This window comes from Pyxicephalus adspersus, chromosome 2 (assembly GCF_032062135.1).
Source record: "Pyxicephalus adspersus chromosome 2, UCB_Pads_2.0, whole genome shotgun sequence".
Taxonomy (NCBI): Eukaryota; Metazoa; Chordata; class Amphibia; order Anura; family Pyxicephalidae; genus Pyxicephalus; species Pyxicephalus adspersus.
Genome location: NC_092859.1, coordinates 48,960,494 through 48,969,277, shown reverse-complemented (window position 1 = coordinate 48,969,277; position 8,784 = coordinate 48,960,494).

Below are 8,784 nucleotides of genomic sequence, written 5' to 3'. Positions count from 1 at the left end.
CATGTGACCTGCTGCATCCTATCCTACCACCAGAGGAGGTCCAGGAGACTAGAGGTTGGTGGTGTTAACATCTCCACCAGCAGATGGAGCACATCTGCAAAACACTCTAGTCCTCTGAGGTAGTGACCCAGCTGTCTGTGAGTCACATGACCTGGACCAGGAAGTCAGATGCAGAGATGATGCTTTAGCAAAGCTGGTGCTGGCAGCAGAGAAGTGTAAGGTGGGTGACACTGAATGAATCACAGATCCCTGCCGCCGTGGTAAATACGGAAAGCACCCTGAAGGGAAATCCCTCACCTCTGCATGCATTTCCTGGTGGTGAGCGGAGCCATTAGGGCAGGACTCCGGCCTAGTGTGCTCCCGCCCACTCCTGAAATGACCTAGCCATAAAAGTTTGCTGACCCCTGGTCTAGAGGACAGGAAGTTTTTGGACTGTGGAGTGGTAAGTTTTCTAGCATTTGGTATGGTAATTTTTGTAAATAAAATATAGTGCTGAAATTGTGGGGTTAGGAGTATTTAGGATATGTATAGAATGCAGCAGTCAGGAGTTAGTGGCAGAAAAAAATTCTCATTCAGTAGTTAGCAGAAGCTCAAATGTCCCAAAATTGGTGGTCGTTGGAAGAAGGTTCCAATAGCGAATATCATCTAGCTGTTGCAAAATATGTATTGTTGTGTGCCTAAAATCAGGGACATTTCATACAGCAATGAATATGGAAATTCAAGGTCCTGGGACTTTAGTTTTGATATCCAGGCAGTCCCACAGAACCAAAGATAGTTGGGGTGCACAGATGTATACTGAAATTGCTTACTTAGCTCATTACAATGTGCCTTAGAAACTGCAGTCAGATAAACACCACCTTATTTTCAGTAAAATAGGCATCCAGCATCATCCGGTGATTATCCCTGGCCTGGCATTTACTGAATTTTAGTATGTAAATCATGTTGGCTCAGCATTACATGTAGGCAGTCTGCACAAGTCAGGGTGCAGCAATGATTTTTTATAAGATACACTGCCAGTTAGTATTGTTGCTACTATTGTCCTATGCTGGTAATGTTATTCCTGGGAATTAAAATTGCACTCACTGACACCAATCTTAGCAGTTATTTTTGTTGTCACTGATAATAGCCTTATTTCCTTTTTTTTATTTTCCTTTTAGTTTCAACAAACAATATTTTTATCTCACTTTATCTGGTGGGCCAAGGTTTCCCAGTCCAACTCTGCTCACATTCAAACTTTTATACGTATCATTTTTAACATCTTTTAGGACTGAAATATTGGTAGGAGGAATGGGACTTTGACGGCACTGATTATGAAAAAACAACATTTATTTAAACACTAAAACAAGAATAAAGTGTTCCATATTCTAACGCATCAATCCTATGTTAAAACACCTTAATTTAGTTTAAAAAACATAAAATTTGGTTGTATACAGTCTCACAACTATGACTGGACGTGTTTTGCGGACTTTTTCATCCGCTTCCCCAGGAATCAGTAAAGAGACCGAAAATGCCAAACAAACAATATTCAAAATAATCAACATCCTATTAAGTTACACAAACATTATTTTTTAACATCTCTGCAAGAGTCTATATATTTTACTCACTTATAGAATAACAACACATCTTTAGATAAAAGCATCTCCTCTGATGGTATCAAAGTGCTCACCATGTATAGGAGACAGCAAACGACCAAGACAAAATGTTAACCCAGAGCAGCAGGACAGTCTTAGCATCTCCAGGATATATTCATATTTGTTCTTCTTATAGGATTCCAAAATGATTTAAATATTGTTAACACCCCCAATTACAAAATGCATTGAAGAGACAAACTGGGAATATACCGATGGGGCTTTCACAACAGTTATTTTCCCAAAAAATTTCAACACTTTATTACAAAGAAGTTTTCAATAAAATTGGCCATAAAACATTAAGAATATATGATATTTGCATGGTACAAAAGTTGAGATTATCCTTTATCTTTCTTTATCCAACATGTTTCGTAGACAAAGTCCACTTCTTCAGTGATACAATTCAACACTTTTATGTATCTCAGCACTACAATACAGAGATTACTGTTATTGTCGTGTATCATGTCATCGTCAACTACAAATAATAAAGATCTATGTCACAATCTGCAATTTCATTACTTACCTACCAATAATTCATACAATATAAAGGATACACTTTGTAACCCCGTGCGGAGACAAGCACAGGGGGGCGGTGAGGGCTACAGCCCACCGATCGAGGGTCAATCCAGATACCCTCCAAATCCTCATTAAATGATCAACATAGCTATGTTCATGCCAACAAGGGGTGACCAGGGAATCAATAACTTATAGAATCTGCTTATATTTTATTCAACATCTTAGATTTCCAATAACATTTCCAATAACAATATGCTTATATCTTTAAAAGCTACCCCCTAAAATGCAGTATCAAAGTTTATTTTCGCAGCCAATATTTTTGCATGCAAGAAAAACATCTTTCCAATGTATATAGTTATATATGAGCATTTATCCATTTGTAATTATTACCCATATGTAACCCATATGTAGCCACTAAAAATGTTTATCTATCCTTCATCCCTTGCATACTTGTAAAAATTCTATCTTTGTACTTACTTTTGCCTGTAACAAGGCTGACCAAATATTTCCAGCTAGATCATCAAGAGGGAGTCTGGATTGTCCTCAAAAGTTGTGGGTGCCTGAAAATCTAATACGTAAGTCATTGGCTGCGACTTTGAAGTCTTCATCCTGAGAGCAATTCTAAACAATCTTGGATACTGTGAATAAGGTATACTTTTTTCAATTTAATTTGTTGTGCACTTTTTGAGGAAAGGATGGTGTTCCCTGCCGTAATTTTTTGATACAATGTAGATGAAAGTGTGTGCACATCATTAATAGTAATGCGTATATCCAAAAAAGGGATGGGAGAAATGTTTGTTTCCATTGTAAAATTTTAAATTATACTCATTTATCACTTCATAAAATTCCAGCCTTGAACCTGTCTATATGAGAAAAACATTATCAATGTACCTCCTCCACAGTAAAATATGGGAGAGGTAAATTGACAAGGACCCACAGGCAAACAAATTACGAATAAGTGAGTAATATATATAGACTCTTGCAGAGATGTTTAAAATAAATGTTTGTGTAACTTAATAAAACGTTAATTATTATTAATAATTGTTAAGATTGTGTAACCTAATAAGATGTTGATTATTTTGAATATTGTTCGTTTGGCATTAGCTCTCTAAAATTCATTGTAAAATCTCTACTGATTTCTGAGGAAGCAGATGAAAAAGTCAGCAAAACGCCTTGAAACATAGTTGTGAGACTGTACAACCGAATTTGGTGTTTTGTTTTTTAAACTCAGTTGGAGTGTTTTAACATAGGAGTGATGTGTTAGAATTTGGAACACTTTATTCCTGTTTTTTTGTTTTAGATAAAAGTTGTTTTTTTATAAATAGTTCCATCAAGTCCCATTCCTACTACCAATTATTTTGCTAAATATCAGCTATAATATTAGCTGGGATGTAGCACATATATCTGAATTGTAAAATTAAGGTGTATAACCTGACCATTTTAATACTTTGAATCTTTTAGGACAAAAACCCCCTAGGTGTAATTACAGAAAAACCTAAGTAGAGAAAATACACTGTAAACAGAATGCAGTTTATTCCTTTTTTCATTAACAAAACTGGTCCACAAATATGTTAATTTTTGAAAGATTTTCAAATAGAGGTTAGGTTGAGATAATGATATTTTGATCATATACAAAATAAATTAAACTCAGTCATCAACTCTATATTATGAACTGTTTATTTCTAAATGCAGGCTAGGTAAAGCAATTTTTGTTTTTTCTGCTTAAGATAATTAGATTTGTGTTTATGCATATTTTATTAAACTACATCACTGGCACACCACTATATTTTTGTGATGCTATGAGCTATTAAATTAGGCATGGCACTTGAGGATGGAAGAATAAAGAGTTGTGTCAATAAGACAGCAATCATATACATATGTAACTTAATGCAATCGAGTAAATTGATGTTCCTGTCCAGAACCTATCCGCCACAAAATGATGAACTGAATATATTTTTCTGACTAGTTTATGGTTTTATTAGCAAGCATTGGTGGTTAATATACCGTATTTTCCGGTGTATAAGGCGACTGGACGTATAAGACGACCCCCCACTCTAACCAATCAGTTGGGGGTCGTGTTATACGCCCAGTATTGTACTGTTCCTTCTGCCTGTCAGATCTCGCTATTGTGCGAGAACTGAGAGGCAGAAGGAACAGTACAGTACTAGTTCTAAGTAATGAATGGGCGCGTTCCTTTAATGAATGGGTGTGTTCTAGTGGAGAGCCAATCCAGGCTCTCCACTGGAGAGCCAATCCAGGCTCTCCACTGGAGAGCCAATCCAGGCTCATGTCCTCCTGTGCAGGCTCGCGTTGCTGCACAGGAGGACTCGCGCAAACTGTACAGGACGCCGGACGTGAAGGAGGACTCGCGGGGATGCGGGACATGAAGCAAGCTGCAGGTAAGTACAGGTACCCGGCGTATAAGATGACCCCTGACTTTGGCACAGATTTTTCAGGGTAAAAAAGTCGTCTTATGCTGGAAAATACGGTATTTCAATTTAAAAATAAAGTTTATCTAAATATGGTCTGGGATGCTTTTTAATGGTTCTCTTTCATACCCTATATGTTATTGTTTTTGATTTTGCAAGAATCTATTAGTAAGGAGCATTAATACTTAATGTATGATTTTTATTTTGAAAAAAGATCCGATAAGTAGGTTGATTTTATCCATTTGGCTTACTACTTTTAAGCTTTAACTGAATTGGATAAATAGGTGTAATTTTCAATAAAGAATCTATACTAAAGTGTTTCTAGTCTGTCACAGAACTTGCAAACCTATCCCATGCCATCATGTCTGCACAAAACCTACTTATTTAGACATAATCTTCATCAATAAATCCTTATATAAAATGTATAAGGAAATACATTTTTAGGAAGTGCATTATAAGAACACAAGGACCATAATTTCAGGATCATCCAGGGTTCAATTTTTCTGTGGTAAAGGGAACCTGCAGAGGGCCAAAACTTTGCTCCAATTGGTGATCATCTTTCCAATAAACAATTTTACTCTCACATATCTCCTACACTGAGTGTCATAGAAATATGATATTTTCATGGCACATAAACATAAAAAACTGCCAGATACAGAGTCACAAGCATTAAATCCTAATAACAAGCAGAGATGTTTTCACAAAAAGGGGGGCTATTTCAGACCAAGGTCCCCAAATTGGGTTTGCATGTTAGGGACCCCCTGGTCTCACTTCCATGACAACGAGCATTAGGGTACTTTCAATTTACTTTCAATACTTGCTTGTACACAAAACATCAAGACTTCGCTCAGACTGGCGGTGAAGTTGCATTGGTTACCCCTTCTTTATGCCATAGAACCCTGTCTAGGGGAAGATGCTCAGTACTGCTTACTGCCGTTGGGAGTCAAATCTGCAGACGCTGCGGTGTGATGGTCTGAGCGGCTGGTGGGGTGCTTGTTACACAGACTAAAATTTTATCACTCCTACCATATAATTGTGCCCTGTCAAATATAAATGTCCACTTATGTTCTTTGAATCCCAGTTTCTCGTGAAAGGGGAGCTGTAGGTAAAATAAAATGTAGGAAAAGTGTAGGATAAATATAATACCTATCATACTGTGCTACCCGATCACACATATCTGACCGCTTACCTTCTGTGAACCTAATTTCTCATGAACAGGGACATGAAGGGATCTGAAGAGGTATCAGTAAGAACATGTACCCACTGGATATCTGCCACATTTCTTTGGAAGTATCTATTGCAGAGATTTTGGGGGTACAAAGGTTAGTGGCCCCCTATAACTGACAGGAAGAATTGTATGGTGTAGTTTCTGCTCTGTGGTACAGGTTAACGAGGGAGTAATGTATGACTGGCAAGCACTGTAGGATAGATTTAGTTTTGTATCTTTCATTAATAAAATGTCACAATAATAAAATGAGCATCAAATGGTGTGTGGAGAAATTCTTGATTTGTCATTTCTTTTATTTGGTGCATGAATGTTACCGTAACTAGAAACATTTCAATTTAATTTCATTTTTAATTTAAACTACCGGTATTCTAGTTTTAAACATACATCTTTAACATTTGTTTGCATTGTGGCCCACGAGTTTTATCCAAATGTCAAATGCGAGTCCCAGATGAAAAAAGGATGGGAACCACTGGCCTAGGCGATCAAGAATTAAGGGGGGGAGGGGGTGCACTTAAAAAAAACACAAACAAAATGTTTTACTTTAAATAAAAGGGTTGTCTATCCTTTTATGTTAAGTAAAAATTTTGAGTCTAGGTACGCTTTAAGCAAATATATAATTTTATCATCTGATTTGATTATTATATTTTATTATTTTTATTTTTTTATTTAAATACTATTCTTTTGACTCACTTTATATTCCAAGTAATCCAAATAATACAGTTTCATTAAAAAAGGTTCAATTACTGCTTTATTCTCTTATTCTGCCCTATACAATATGGTCCATTAAAAATAACTTGTGCCCCTTAGGAAAAGCAGCCTTTACAGAAATCATAACTGAACCTGTTCAGAAAAAGGACATTAATTAAAAATAAACGTTTTTTAAAAAAGATGGCTACATGGAGTTTGTGACAGAAAAGACTGTATATGTCTCTTCCTGCCTATCAGTACCTTTTTTTATTGGTGTACTCTAAATTATACTAAGCATTCACGTAATCTTGTAGCTTGTCTGCCAGGATGAAGTAATACCTGTGCATGGGAGTAACATCATACAGGTCTGGCCAATTAAAATAAATGTTTGCCAGGTTTTTTTTCATAATGTTCCTAGTCTGCTTTCAAAAGCAGTAAAAAAGTTTAAAAGCAGCACTGACCTTTCTATTGCATGTGCTGTTAAGTAGTTCTTCCTCAATTATTACCAAAGACACTCTACATGCACCTGGTTTATTTGCATTAGAAGCTGGCACATTTGAATGCCCTTTGTTGTAATAAAAAGACAGAGGAGCTCTTTTGTATTTGAAATTGATTTTTTACAGAAGAACAGAAGAGCTATGCGGAGAAGCTGGTATCTTTTGTACTTTGAATTAAAATTGAATTTTTTTCACATTTAATTAATTCTCATTATGTAAATAAATTAATCTGCATAGTCTGGGAACAGATGCACTTTAAGAGCTAATTTTTTTTGTTTCATTGTGTGCTGCATAACCACAGCCCATTCATTTTGAAGGATTGGGAAAAGAACACTGCTTGGTGCCCTAACATGTAAAGAAAAAATTTTACCACCTTAATCTTAAGGAAATCTGTGCTGCAGTAAATATGCAGGCTGTTATTGCTGACCTCAGTGTCTAAAAAAATAGTTGTTTGGCCTTCATGCTGATTCAGGCGCTTCAACATTATCTGAGTAAGTTATCTACAAGATGTAAACAAAGAAAAGTCAGGTAGGAAAACCAAATTTTAGGGACATTTAAGGTCGAACATACATAGGTAAATTGACAATGGGATATAAAACCAAATCACACTTTATTTGAAAATCACATATTAAAATATATAATCTATATATAAAAAATTGGATGTATGTATGTCTGTATGTTCCACCATCACTCGAAAATGCATGGAGACATTTCAACCAAACTTGCCATACATATGACTGAGACTCATGTGAGTGCACCTGTCATCTTTGTACAGCGCTGTGTTATATGTCAGAGCTATATTTGGATGTATGTATGTGTGTATGTTCCACCATCACTCGAAAACGCATGGAGACATTTCAACCAAACTTGCCATACATATGACTGAGACTCGTGTGAGTGCACCAGTCATCTTTGTACAGCACTGTGCTATATGTCAGAGCTATATTTGTATGAAACTCCATTTCAATGGACATTTCAACCAAACATAACTTGCTATGCTCCACCATCACTAGGAAATGCATCACCAAACTTGCTAGATATGACTCAGACTCATGTGAGTGCACCACTGATAACTAGGAAACACATGGAGACATTTCAAACAAACTTGCTATACATATGACTGAGACTCATGTGAGTGCACCTATCATCTTTGTACAGAGCTGTGCTATATGTCAGAGCTATATTTGTATGTATGTATGTATGTATGTGTGTATGTCATCACTAGAAAACGCATGGAGACATTTCAACCAAACTTGCTAGACATATGACTGAGACTCATGTGAGTGCACCGCTGATCTTTGTACAGCGCTGTGCTTTATGTAAGAGCTATATTTGGATGTATGTTTGTATGTATGTTTCATCATCACTCGGAAACACATGGAGACATTTCAAGCAGACTCATGTGAGTGCACCGCTAATCTTTGTACAGCACTGTGGAATATGTCAGAGGTATATTTTACATCTATGTATGTATGTTGTGTGTATTGCTCAGCACAGTGTGCCTTGTGCTTATATTGTTTTACATACTTTTTTTTTTTACTATATTATAAAATTGCAATAAATACCCAAGCAACGCCGGGTAATCAGCTAGTATACAATAAAACCAAGAGCTTGTTCAAAGTACAACACTCATATAGATCTCAGTGTGGAAAACTCTCTGAGGATTTCCAAAACTTTTATGCTTTTTGTGGAGACTAAGTCTGCTTCCGCAGGAAGAGGAGATTTTAAACACTGAGTGCAGGTGGCCACCTGTGAACTCTTCTCTCATAAGATGTTAAAATAAAGCATGGCAGGGATAA